The sequence below is a fragment of the Mustela nigripes genome, chromosome 4, assembly GCF_022355385.1.
Source record: "Mustela nigripes isolate SB6536 chromosome 4, MUSNIG.SB6536, whole genome shotgun sequence".
NCBI classification, from domain to species: domain Eukaryota; kingdom Metazoa; phylum Chordata; class Mammalia; order Carnivora; family Mustelidae; genus Mustela; species Mustela nigripes.
Window position 1 is genome coordinate 120,872,581 of NC_081560.1, and position 14,169 is coordinate 120,886,749.

Consider the following 14,169-nt stretch of genomic DNA (forward strand, 5'->3'; position numbering starts at 1 on the left):
CTATTTTGAGCTGAGCTGAAAAAGTTTGAGGAAATGGGAGAAGCAGAAAAGTTACTTCTTTGAAATTGGTCATAGTAACCTGGTGTGAGGGGGGCTCTCCCTACAGCTAGAGGAAAGGAGCATCATTGTCTCTGCTGACAGAAGGACATGAAGAAGAGTGCTAACAAACAGGCCTTCCTGTGTCTCCCCTTCCCCCCATGTGTTCACAACACCTTCATATGCCTCTGTGACTAGGCATTCTTCATTGGACCACGGGTGAAACCCCCAGGTCTATTTTGGGGAGTTTTTGTTTCCTTAAGAAGGCTCCTGTGTCTACATTAAGACTTAGATGTAATAAATTGTGTGCTTTGCTGTTATAAATCTGTGTTTATCAGTTTGCTCTTCAGATCAAGCCAGGGACCCAGAGAGGGTCAAGGAAAACGTTTTTCTCACTGTAGTGACATGACCATCAAAAGACATAGTGGCATTTATAGTTGTCATAAAGATGATTATCCTAGGTCTAGACTCTGGCAAGTGTACATCCAAGATGATGTATTTCAGATCAGCCTTGCATTGGCAGTAGGTTGGCTGGGTTTAATAAGACATAAATGTCTAAGATTGAGAAGATTGGAATTTTCAGAGATTGTGAAGACTAAGGCAATATAAATTACAATGCAGTTATTCACTCATCTAGCTGGGAGCTAAAGGAAATGTCATGGTAGTTTAATATTAGGAAAATAATACCATTTTCTATAATACCATTATCTAGAATACAGTATTATTTTCCTAAACAGGTAAACCATAAATAAAGACTTCAAGTTTGTGAAAAGAAGTAATTCATTCTGTGGATTGAGAAGAAGGGAATATGCCTCTGCCTGTGTTCTTTGAATCCATAAATGAATCCTGTAAATAATAAAGGGAAGTAAAATATGAATGAAATTAATATGATAGGATAGAAATGATTGGCACTAAAGACAAAAATAGCCTTGGGCAGAAGATGTGGGTGGCTAAGGGAGTTTTTGCACCGTTATTGTTACATTGGAAAGCAGGTAAAGCATGGGAAAGTGTGAAGAATGGGGTCTCTGGGTCACTGTGCAGAAGAGTGATAAGATGAGGAATTGTCAGACAGGGAGGAGCAATGGGGGACGTGAGCAAAGGTTGATCCCATGGAGTAGGTCTCAAAACACTGCAAAACTCCGAATAGATTAAAATGATCTTGGGATATTTTACAGTAAACTGTTGCTTGCTCTAACTTCCAGAATATGCTGGGGGCTCTGTATAGAAGGCTCAAGAAATACAAAAAAGGAAAGTTTTTTTAGAGAACTCAGAATATACATAACCTCCATTTGCTAAACATTAGTCAGTGGATCTTCTAGCTCGGAGTAACATGGAGCATTTTTTAAATAAACAGAGGCTTCAGGACTGTATAAGTGATCTCGTACTGGGTAATGAGATATTCCTAACTCTAGTGGTTTAAAACAATACATGTTTGTATCTCACAGTATTTGTGTAGCAAGCATCTAGGTGACCTTGGGCCTGTTTTCTGGCTTAGGATCTCTCACATGCTCCAGTTATATGATAAATACATTGAGAAGCTAACAGCTCTAGATAGTTTCACATTTATTAAGAAAGGACCAAACACAGATTAATTTTTACCTTACAAAAAAGGTAAAAAAGATTAAGTAAAATAGAGTGGGCAGAATGAAATATAGAAAAACCAAAGATTCTGGTGAAGTAAACCTGCCATATCATCCTGATTGGATGAATATAGATTTAAAATCCACTATGCATATATATGTTTATATGTACATTTATATGTATATATGTATATTTATCTTCATCATCTAACTTTTGACTTTATATCCATTAGCAATGGATATAAAAGCTAAACCATCTTTTACACTACAAAAATGGATTTTAAAGTATGCTAAACACAGTGCTATATGATTTAGGTAACATTTCCCTTTTGAATTTCCAGCTTTATATTCTTATCTTCTAATATCTGCATTTTTTTAAAAAGATTTATTTATTTGCGAGAGAGAGAGAATGCGTGGGGGGAGTGGCAGGGGGGAGAGGGAGAGAGAGTCTGAAGCAGACTGTGCACTGAGCCCAGGGCTCCATTCCAGGACCCAGGAGATCATGACCTGAGCTGAAATCATGAGTCAGATGCTTAACCAACTGAGCCCCCACCCCCGCAGGTGCCCCAAGACTGTGAGATTTTAAGTAACATCTGGTCTTCTGGTACTCCTGCTAAAGTACTAACAACAACCCTTACTTCATAGTATTTTTGACTATATTCAATAAAATATTACCTGGTACATACAGTACATTCAATAAGTAATAATATGATGGTTACTAATATTACCACTAACACTATAGGATAGATTACTTAGAGTTAAGGCTTCTGTTTATTTGCCAGCTGTCACCTTGTTTAGGTGGATTGACTTTTGGTGGTTCATGAGTAGGTATGAAGGCCACTTCACATGATGGTCTGTTCAGATAAAGATGGAGGTCGCATGGAGTCTCCAGGACCTGCCAGCCGGAAGTTTTGGGAGATTAAGTTCACAGTGACCCACTTCTGCAGCATCCATCTTGGGCGTGTTCCCAGACCACCCTCTTCCAGTGCCTTGGGTGTGCTGCAGGGCAGTCACAACCAGCTTCTAAACTGCTTGTGCCAGAAGCATGCCTGTATGCTGGTGGCCAGGCCCTTGACACACGACCTACGACCATGGGTAAAGCCTAGAAACACCTCTGCAGGTAAGTAGCATGGGGAAAGGGAATCAGTTTATTTTTCTGCACAAAGCAAGTTAATAAATACAGAATGTTCTTTGCTGTGAAGCCCATGACAGAAACCCATTTTTTAAGCTCCCAGGACTGCATAAAGGATGCCCTCAGGTTTCTGGTTCTTAGTGTCTTCTAGGTTAGTGTGGTAACTAGTGCGTTGTCCAACCTACAAAAACGTGTCTTTGTATATTTAACAGCATATTTTTCACTTCATCTAATTATTTTGCATATATATTTATCTCCTGTTATCTCAGAAGAGAAATACTAACATATTTCAGGATTGTAGAAAGTAGTCCCAACCTATAGATAATTGATACATTCATGTCCTAGAGATGTTACTGCTACCAGAAATCCCCCTTATGTTAGTACCAGTCATCTCAGTGGACAGTATAAAATGCTAGCAGTAATGGCAGGGAGAAGTGAGGGGTTTCATCAGTTTTTTTGGATGATGTTAGTCTGCCATTTTGAGGGAAAGTAGCTGCACATAATGCTTTCAGAACTTTACTACCACAAAAGTTAAACAGGGTCACCCGAGTGGCTCAGTCATTTGAGCATCCGTCTCTTGATTTCGTCTCAGGTCATGATCGCAGCGTCATGAGAGGGAATCCTGCGTCACGGTCTGTGCTCAGTGCAGAGTCTGCTTGAGATTCTCTCTCTCCCTCTGCCTCTCCCCCTGTGCATGCACTCTCTCTCTCTCTCTTTCTTAAATAAATAAATAAAATAAATCTTTAAAGAAAAGAGTTAAATTATAATGATCAGTAACAAAGACATAGTTTATTTAACAGCCTGAGGAAAATCAGTCTGATACAATGTCAGGTTATCAGAGAAGGGCATGCTGTATTTCCTTGGCAATAGGTTCACATGGGAAGATACTGAAATAAAACATTGAAAAAAAAAATGAGGAGAAGTCACATTATAGAGATGATGTTCTCTATACATTTACCTACAAATAAGACAACATCTGCAATTTTAATCGCATATAACCTTTCATGAGCTAAGATTTTTGTATCCAGTTTAACACTGAGGAATTTTTCTTCTAAATTAGAGTCACTAGCTATTCAGAAAATATATCTGTGATGCTTTATGAAATAGGGTTGCTGTAATTCATTTGGAGAATTATTTTCAGGTAATATATATTCTCTGTGAGATGCACCATCTTATTTTAGACACTGGGAACATAGAAACTGGGAGGATTAACATGGAGATTGCTCTCATGAAGCTGAGACTATAGGACTGAAATCAGTCTGACAGGTATTTGCAAAACCATGTGTCATGACAGGGACACCAGGTTTCTTACTTAAATGCCTGGCACACACTCTCAATCTTGTCTAACAAGGGTCAGGTCTTCTCCCTGAAAAAAACTCAGGAGTGAACAGTAGTCAGCCAGGTGTAAAAAAAGAAAGTCATAAGCCAGAGCCTCCACACTAGACTGACCGAGAGGTTTGCAAAGAATTGAAGATTTTGGAAAGAATATTTCTCATGGAAAGTCTATGTCTACGATGAAGAGAAAATTATATACTAAATGCAGCAAACGTTGATGAATTTGTTGCTGGATTTCCTACTCCAACAGTGATGGTGCAAAAGAAAACTGCAGAATTTATTGTCAAGTAAATGGATATAAGATTATGGTTATCTGTATCTGCCCCATATTTTGTTCAGTTCAATAGCTCTGCAAGAATTAACTCAGCATTTAGCATGGGCTGTGCATGGTGTCTGGTGTTTGAGATTCTGAGATGGACAGACATGGTTCTTGTGCTCAAGGAACTCACCAGTCTATGGGGGAGAAAGATTGTCACTGGACCAACGATGTGGGCTGCCGTCAGATAGTGAGCTGAATTCTAAGCATGTGGGGCAGTTGGAACAACAATGTGGGGCACTTTTTTTTTTTTTAAGATTTATTATTTATTTGAGAAAGAAAGCAAAGGAGGGACAGAGGTGGAGGGGGAGAGAGAGAACCCTAAGCAGAGCCTCTGCTGAGGGTGGAGTCAGATGCAGAACTCAATCCTGTGACCCTGAGACCATGACCTGAGCCAAAATCAAGAGTGGGGTACTTAACCAACTGAGTCACCCAGGTGCCCCACATAGGGCACTTTTTTTAACCTCAGAGGACAGAATACTTCCCAGGAAAGCTGATGCATGAGCTATTTTGTGAACCTGCTTCATTTGGAAATTTTTAAGTTAATGACTTGGATGAGGAACTAGAAATCCATTAAATAGTATGACCCATGAGGTCGCAGGAAGCATTTTGCCTCCCTGTTAGATGTTTCTAACACTTAGAGGAAGATAGATAGATGAGAGAGAGAGAGAGAGAGAGAGAGAGAGAGAGAGAGAAAGAGAGAGAGAGAGAGAGGGAAAGAACTTTTATTTTATGTGTGATTACAACCAAGCTAAGATACATTTGATGAATAACAAAATTTTAAAATATATTTACAAGCTAGAAAAATTGCTGTCCTCAATCGAGGAAAATGCAGTAAGGAAAAAGAAATAGGTTTGCATCAATCCTATATAATTGAATACCCAACTACAATGACACCTGTTCTGTGTGAGTCCTTGTCGTGGTGTGACTTGTCAGAGAAAGCAGAGACAGTCAGACTGCTTCAGAGCGCTGAGAGCCATGAGTGTTTACATTTCACCAGTGTTGGTCCGTTTGACAGCTTCTCTCTGGATAATGTGACTGGTTCTTAGTGCAACAGTCTTAGCAGGGACAGTAACAAAGCTAAGTATGTTTGCAGGAAGGCAGTGAGTCTAACAATGATTTAATGTGGAAGATGGAATGGTTTTCTCTGGTCCAGATTATGTGATTCTTTCGAATTAGAGAATAGATTTTCATTGCAGTTGGAAAATCTACCAAGATAAATAACTTCTCTGGGTCATGGTTTCCAGCCTCAGGGAGTTTTGGGACAAATTCATTCTGTTTCTATAATTTTTAACTTCAGAAGACAAAGGCAAAAGAATTATGAAGGAATATACTCTGAAGAAAAATACTGAATACAGTATTTCTTTTTGTAAATGTAATTCCTTGGCTTCTGTTTAGATTCAAGGCTTTATTTATCATGGAATCTTATTTATTTATACATGGAGTATAATTTATAAATCTTTTAAGTTCAACCATCTAAAGTAGATTTCACATTTCTGAGCAAAGCCTAGGGTTACAAAGAAACTTGGTTTCCATATTTTTATGACTTCAAATTCAAAATAAAACTGAAAAATGATCTGAAAAATCAAGGATATATTAAAAAAAAAAGAAGTATATAGAGCACTTTGATTTTTAATACATTCTGGGTAGGAGAGGAAGAGTTTCGAATCAGAATTGCCCTTGGGAATGGAAGCAATAGCACCCGATAATGTCTGGGGTCTAAGTACATTTGAGCAAATTTTCCCCATGACATCCCTAATGACAAGGTAGCCAACCCCTGCTGCCTGTTAACCCATTGCCATGGGGCATGGAAGGCATAGCAAAGCAATCTGGAAGGCCTCATGAATACGTGAAAATATGTTTCACTAGGATTAAGAATTTTAATCTCCTTAAAACAAAATTTTATTAGCTTTATAAGGTGTCCATCATGTGTTTTAGGTTATGTTAAAGCAATCAAGAAGGGAAGGAATATGTATTTCCTTGAGTTTGTTTATGTACCCTTTTTTTGGCTTAGAAACAAGACCATACTGATAATAAATAATTGATAGATAATATAATAAAAATATTTAAAACATTAAGAATGAAAGGAGAAATCTCAGCATGCTTCGGGGCACAGTGTAAGGCCAGCAAGTACGACAGAGTACCCCTAAGAGGGACCCTTGCAAACGAAGAACAAGAGTGGTTTGGGTGCAGTGTGGCTCGTCTTGAATACATGACTGAGATACAAAAAGAAGGAGTCAGCCACCAAGGTCCAACGCCAGCTGTGGTTAAATCCAATATTTGCCGACCTTGTGTTTGCCTTTGTGCCACTGGGCAGTATGAAGGGAAAACCCAGAAAGTCTCTTTTCACCTCATGTTAACTATCATTGAACTCAAAGGGGTTCTCCGTGGTGACCAGCAAACCCTGTGTTTCCCTGGCTGATGGTTCATATTTCCCCTCAGAGGACATTAGGATACTTTGTTCTCTCCTCACAAATCTCCCATACCTTCTCTCCATCCTTGCCTAGAGCTAATGATTTATTACTTTGGGGGATGTGTTCGCCATTTCATTTCAGGTCGATCCCTTCCCTTGCATATATACTACATTCTCTCCCTTTGGACCACCCAAGAGATGCGCTCCAGCCATGCCCTCTCCCTTTCTCATGAACAAGGTGTTTTGTTTTGTTTTTTTATTTTGTTTTTGTTTTATTTTTTCTGTCCTATAAAAATGCTCTGGATTACACTGCATCCATTCACTGTCCTGTTTCTCTGTCTCTCTTTACAGGAAAATGTTTCAGAAGAGTTGGCTTTACTCACTGTGTCCAGCTACTTTTGTTCTCTGAGTGTTTCTCAAACTTGGCTCCCGTTGACTCTCAACACAATGTAAATAAACTCCAGGGAGACTGCTCGATAAATCCAGAAGTCCTCAGCCTCTTCTCAATGGATTAGCAAGGTCTGATGCTAACAAACATTCTTTCCTGTGAAAGCTTTGATCACCACACTTGTGGTTCTCTGTATTTTCTCTCTGTACCTTCTGGTGGCTTCTTCTCTGTGCTGTTTCCCATAGTGGCTCCTTATTGCACCACCCTTTCTGAGGGTGTGAAGCCCCAGAGCTCAGTCCTTGGGTCTCTCCTCTTATCCACCCACATTGAGTCTCCTGGGAATTTTATCCAGTCTCATGATTTAAATATTAACTATTCACAAATGACTTTTGCATTATTAGCCCCAGGGGTACAGGTCTGTGAATCACCACGTTTACACACTTCACAGCACTCACATACCTTCCCCAATGTCCATAACCCCACCACCCTCTTCCTCCCCCCTCCCCTTATATTTTGTGATATTAAGAGTCTCTTATGGTTTGTCTCCCTCCCAATCCCATCTTGTTTCATTTATTCTTTTCCTACCCTCCAAAACCCCCACATTGCTTCTCAACTTCCTCATATCAGGGAGATCATATGATAATTTTCTTTCTCCAATTGACTTATTTCACTAAGCATAATACTCTCTAGTTCCATCCACGTCCTCACAAATGGCAAGATTTCATTTCTTTTGATGGCTGCATAGTATTCCATTGTATATATATACTATATCGTCTTTATCCATTCGTCTGTTGATGGACGTCTAGGTTCTTTCCATAGTTTGGCTATTGTGGACATTGCTGCTATAAACATTCGGGTTCACGTGCCCCTTCGGATCACTACATTTGTATCTTTAGGGTAAATACCCAGTAGTGCAATGGCTAGATGGTAGGTTAGCTCTATTTTCAACTTCTTGAAGAACCTTCATGCTGTTTTCCAGAGTGGTTGCACCAGCTTGCATTCCCACCAACAGTGTACGAGGGTTCCCCTTTCTCCACATCCTCACCAGCATCTGTCATTTCCTGACTTGTTCATTTTAGCTATTCTGACTGGTGTGCGGTGGTATCTCATTTTGGTTTTGATTTGTATTTCCCTGATGCCGAGCGATGTGGAGAACTTTTTCACGTGTTTGTTGGCTATCTGGATGTCTTCTTTGCAGAAATGTCTGTTCATGTCCTCTTTCCATTTCTTGATTGGATTATTTGTTCCTTGGGTGTTGAGTTTGATTAAGTTTTTTATAGATTTTGAATACTAGCCCTTTATCTGATATGTTATTTGCAAATATCTTCTCCCATTCTGTCAGTTGTTTTTGGTTTTGTTGACTGTTTTCTTTGCTGTGCAAAAGCTTTTGATCTTGAAGTTCCAATAGTTTATTTTTGCCCTTGCTTCCCTTGCTTTTGGTGATGTTTCTAGGAAGAAGGGGCTGTGGCTGAGGTCGAAGAGATTGCTGCCTGTGTTCTCCTCAAGGATTTGGATGGCTTCCCATCTCACATTGAGGTCTTTCATCCATTTTGAATCTATTTTTGTGTGTGGTGTAAGGAAATGGTCCAGTTTCATTTTTCTGCATGTGGTTGTCCAGTTTTCCCAACACCATTTGTTGAAGAGACTGTCTTTTTTCCATTGGACATTCTTTCCTGCTTTGTCGAAGATGAGTTGGTCATAGATTTGAGGGTCTATTTCTGGGCTCTCTATTCTGTTCCATTGATCTATGTGTCTGTGTTTGTGCCAGTACCATACCGTCTTGATGATGACAGCTTTGTAACAGAGCTTGAAGTCTGGAATTGTGATGCCACCAACTTTGGCTTTCTTTTTCAATATTCCTCTAGCTATTTGAAGTCTTTTCTGGTTCCATATAAATTTTAGATTATTTGTTCCAATTCTTTGAAAAAAATGGATGGGATTTTTTTTTAAAGATTTTCTTTATTTATTTGACAGACAGAGATAACAAGTAGGCAGTGAGGTGGGCAAAGAGAGAGAGGAAGTGAAGCAAGCTCCCTGCCGAGCAGAGAGCCTGATGTGGGGCTTGATTCCAGGACCCTGGCTGGGATCATGACCTGAGCTGAAGGCAGAGGCTTTAACCCCCTGAGCCACCCAAGTGCCCCAATGGATGGGATTTTGATAGGGATTGCATTAAACATGTAGATTGCTTTAGGTAGCATAGACATTTTCACAATATTTGTTCTTCCAATCTATGAGCATGGAACATTTTTCCATTCCTCAATTTCTTTCATGAGTACTTTATAGTTCTGAGTACAGATTCTTTGCCTCTTTGGTTAGGTTTATTCCTAGGTAGCTTATGGTTTTGGGTACAATTGTATATGGAAATGTAATTTCTCTTTCTTGTCTTGTTGTTGGTGTAAAGAAATGAAACTGATTTCTGTGCACGCAAATGACTTTTCAATGCACATCTCTGGCCCTGCTTGTGTATATACACAGCCTTCCAGAAATCCTCAGGTCCTCAGTCAAATTCCAGCATTCCATCTCAGCTTGGCTCCTTCTCTTCTCCCTGACCCCTTCCTTAGTAGCCCTGTCTTGTTCTCATTGGTCTGAAAGAGTGTGAGACCCTCCTTGAGAGCTCTTAGACTCTCACACCTCCTACCCAACATGCCAGAGGTTTTTCTTTGCTCTGTCATTGGGCTAAACTCTGAATCGGACCACACTCACCGCCTTCCCGGCTACATGGCTCAAACATGGTCATCCACCTGTGTTACTCCCACACCCTAGTGAGGGTGTGTTTGCTCCCACCACAGTCTCTCTGTGGGCTCTATACACCATGCTATAGCCCACACAGTCTTCACAAAATTCAAGATTGTTTCGTTTTTCTGCTTAAAACCCACTATGGCAACTTAAGAGCCAGGGGAACTAATGGTTGCTTCTGCTGGGGGCAAATATTTCTTAAAATGTCCTTTTAATCTTGATGAAATCCCAGTAGTTCATTTTTTCCCTTGCTTCCCTTGCCTTTTGCGTTGTTCCTAGGAAGATATTGCTGCGGCAGAGGTCGAAGAGGTTGCTGCCCGTGTTCTCCTCAAGGATTTTGATGGATTCCTTTCGTACATTGAGGTCCTTCATCCATTTTGAGTCTATTTTTGTGTGTGGTGTAAGGGAATGGTCCAATTTCATTTTTCTGCATGTGGCTGTCCAATTTTCCCAGCACCATTTATTGAAAAGGCTGTCTTTTTTCCATTGGACATTCTTTCCTGCTTTGTCGAAGATTAGTTGACCATAGATTTGAGGGTCTATTTCTGGGCTCTCTATTCTGTTCCATTGATCTATGTGTCTGTTTTTGTGCCAGTACCATGTTGTCTTGATGATGACAGCTTTGTAATAGAGCTTGAAGTCCGGAATTGTGATGCCACCAACGTTGGCTTTCTTTTTCAATATCCCTTTGGCTATTCGAGATCTTTTCTGGTTCCATATAAATTTTAGAATTATTTGTTCCATTTCTTTGAAAAAGATGGATGGTACTTTGATAGGAATTGCATTAAATGTGTAGATTGCTTTAGGTAGCATAGACATTTTCACAATATTTATTCTTCCAATCCAGGAGCATGGAACATTTTTCCATTTCTTTGTGTCTTCCTCAATTTCTTTCATGAGTACTTTATAGTTTTCTGAGTATAGATTCTGTGTCTCTTTGGTTAGGTTTATTCCTAGGTATCTTATGGTTTTGGATGCAATTGTAAATGGGATTGACTCCTTAATATCTCTTTCTTCTGTCTTGCTGTTGGTGTAGAGAAATGCAACTGATTTCTGTGCATTGATTTTATATCCTGACACTTTACTGAATTCCTGTATAAGTTCTAGCAGTTTTGGAGTGGAGTCTTTTGGGTTTTCCACATATAGTATCATATCATCTGCGAAGAGTGATAATTTGACTTCTTCTTTGCCGATTTGGATGCCTTTAATTTCCTTTTGTTGTCTGATTGCTGAGGCTAGGACCTCTAGTACGATGTTGAATAGCAGTGGTGATAATGGACATCCCTGCCGTGTTCCTGACCTTAGCGGAAAAGCTTTCAGTTTTTCTCCATTGAGAATGATATTTGCGGTGGGTTTTTCATAGATGGCTTTGATGATATTGAGGTATGTGCCCTCTATCCCTACACTTTGAAGAGTTTTGATCAGGAAGGGATGTTGTACTTTGTCAAATGCTTTTTCAGCATCTATTGAGAGTATCATATGGTTCTTGTTCTTTCTTTTATTGGGATTTCATCAAGATCAAAAGCTTTTGCACAGCAAAGGAAACAGTTAACAAAATCAAAAGACAACTGACAGAATGGGAGAAGATATTTGCAAACGACATATCAGATAAAGGACTAGTGTCCAGAATCTATAAAGAACTTAGCAAACTCAACACCCAAAGAACAAATAATCCAATCAAGAAATGGGCAGAAGACATGAACAGACATTTCTGCAAAGAAGACATCCAGATGGCCAACAGACACATGAAAAAGTGCTCCATATCACTCGGCATCAGGGAAATACAAATCAAAACCACAATGAGATATCACCTCACACCAGTCAAAATGGCTAAAATAAACAAGTCAGGAAATGACAGATGCTGGCGAGGATGCGGAGAAAGGGGAACCCTCCTACACTGTTGGTGGGAATGCAAGCTGGTGCAGCCACTCTGGAAAACAGCATGGAGGTTCCTCAAAATGTTGAAAATAGAACTGCCCTATGACCCAGCAATTGCACTATTGGGTATTTACCCTAAAGATACAAACGTAGTGATCCAAAGGGGCACGTGCACCCGAATGTTTATAGCAGCAATGTCCACAATAGCCAAACTATGGAAAGAACCTAGATGTCCATCAACAGATGAATGGATCAAGAAGATGTGGTATATATACACAATGGAATACTATGCAGCCATCAAAAGAAATGAAATCTTGCCATTTGCAACAACATGGATGGAACTAGAGCGTATCATGCTTAGCGAAATAAGTCAAGCAGAGAAAGACAACTATCATATGATCTCCCTGATATGAGGAAGTGGTGATGCAACATGGAGGCTTAAGTGGGTAGAAGAAGAATAAATGAAACAAGATGGGATTGGGAGGGAGACAAACCATAAGTGACTCTTAATCTCACAAAACAAACTGAGGGTTGCCGGGGGCAGGGGGTTTGGGAGAAGGGGGTGGGATTATGGACATTGGGGAGGGTATGTGCTTTGGTGAGTGCTGTGAAGTGTGTAAACCTGGTGATTCACAGACCTGTACCCCTGGGGATAAAAATATATGTTTATAAAAAAATAAAAAAATTAAAAAAAAAAATGTCCTTTTAAAGTTAACACAATGGTGCATTATTGCTGCTGTCTGATCTTGCCATTCTGCATACATTCCTGCAACATCAGTGGTAGTGAAGACTGGGTTAAATGCTTTGGCTAGTTTATAGAAAACAGAGGAAAAGCAAAAAGCTATTAAATTGACACTAGTATGATTTTTTTCCATGTTTACTGGATGTTCTATTTCTTGTGGAGCAGAAGCATTATTTTCAGATCCTGTCTTGATTTGGGGCTTAGTGGTCTTTGTCAGCATATGCTTAAAGGGGTATCTATTCAGTAATGATTCTGGGTTTTGCCAAAAAACCCTCAGTGTGCACATAGTTGCAGATCATCAGGATGACAGTTGTGTTAGATTAATTCTAGAAACTGTAGGTTTTGCTTTAATGTTAAGACTGATAGGAACATTGTTTTAAAAGCTGAATTTCATTTGAAATGCATTCATTAGTCTTAATAAGATGGAAGAAAGAGTAGCATTTTACCCTTTCTGTATTGTGCATACTTGCATCTAGCATTTATTTTCAGATTCAAAGATTCTCATTTCAGCAGCTATGTTCTAAAAATGAAGGTGATCTTTTAGTAACTGTTAACTATAAGTAAATTTCCTTTAGAAACTTTTAAATTTTCTATCCAAAGGTATGAAAAATATATTCGAAAAGATTTTTCCCAGTCTAGTAAAATTTTTTTCTTCATTTTGAAGAAAATGAGGTTTCTAGCTTTCCCATTTTATAATATAGCTGAAATTGCTAGAAAATCATTATTATAACTTTTGATTTGCCAGTGATGATTTCAACAGATACATTTACCCTTTGTTTTACACACTACATTATGTCAAGAAAGTTCTTATACTAAAGACCAATTTCAAAACTTACGCTCTAAAGTACTGAGTACATAAAGTGTCTTTTAATTGAAAACATTTAAATAAAACTGGGCTAGAAAAACACAAAAAGATATTATTGAAAGTTAAAGGAGAATGATTAAGTTGGCAAGCATGTGGAGTGGCTGGAACTATTATATATTCTTGGTGGGGGTGTGTAAATTTGTACAGTTGCTTTGGAAAAGTGTTTGCTCTCAGGCGTGTCTGATGCCTCAGGAATTCCGCTAACAGAAATGTCTGTATACGCTTAAGGAAAGCCATGACAAGGAATATTCATGGGAGCATTGTGCATGATATTTGAAAACTGAAAACAACACAAGTCACAGATGTCTGTTAAAAGAAGAAACTGTAGTATATGCGTGCAGTTATTTGTTTATATATAGGGTTTGAATAATTCTAATGGACAAATGTGCACATGTCAGTCTGGATGAGTAGAGCATATAATTTTGAGTGAAGGAATTGAGAGTAATCTAGCCACCAAAGAGCATATACTTTATGATTTTATCTTTATGAAGTTAAAAAGCAGATGAAATTAAGCAACACTAGTTAAGTCAAAATTCTGATTATCCTGAAATGGGATTTGGTGATGAAGGGACTTTGAAGTGATCATAGTTTTCTTTTTCTGGATTCCGGTTACACGGGTGCATTCAGTTTGTGAAATTTTATCAAACTGTATATTTATAATTTATAATGTATTAATATAATTTTAACTTATTAATATAATTTATCAAACTCTAATTTTTAAAAAAATATTTATTAGAGAGAGAGAGAG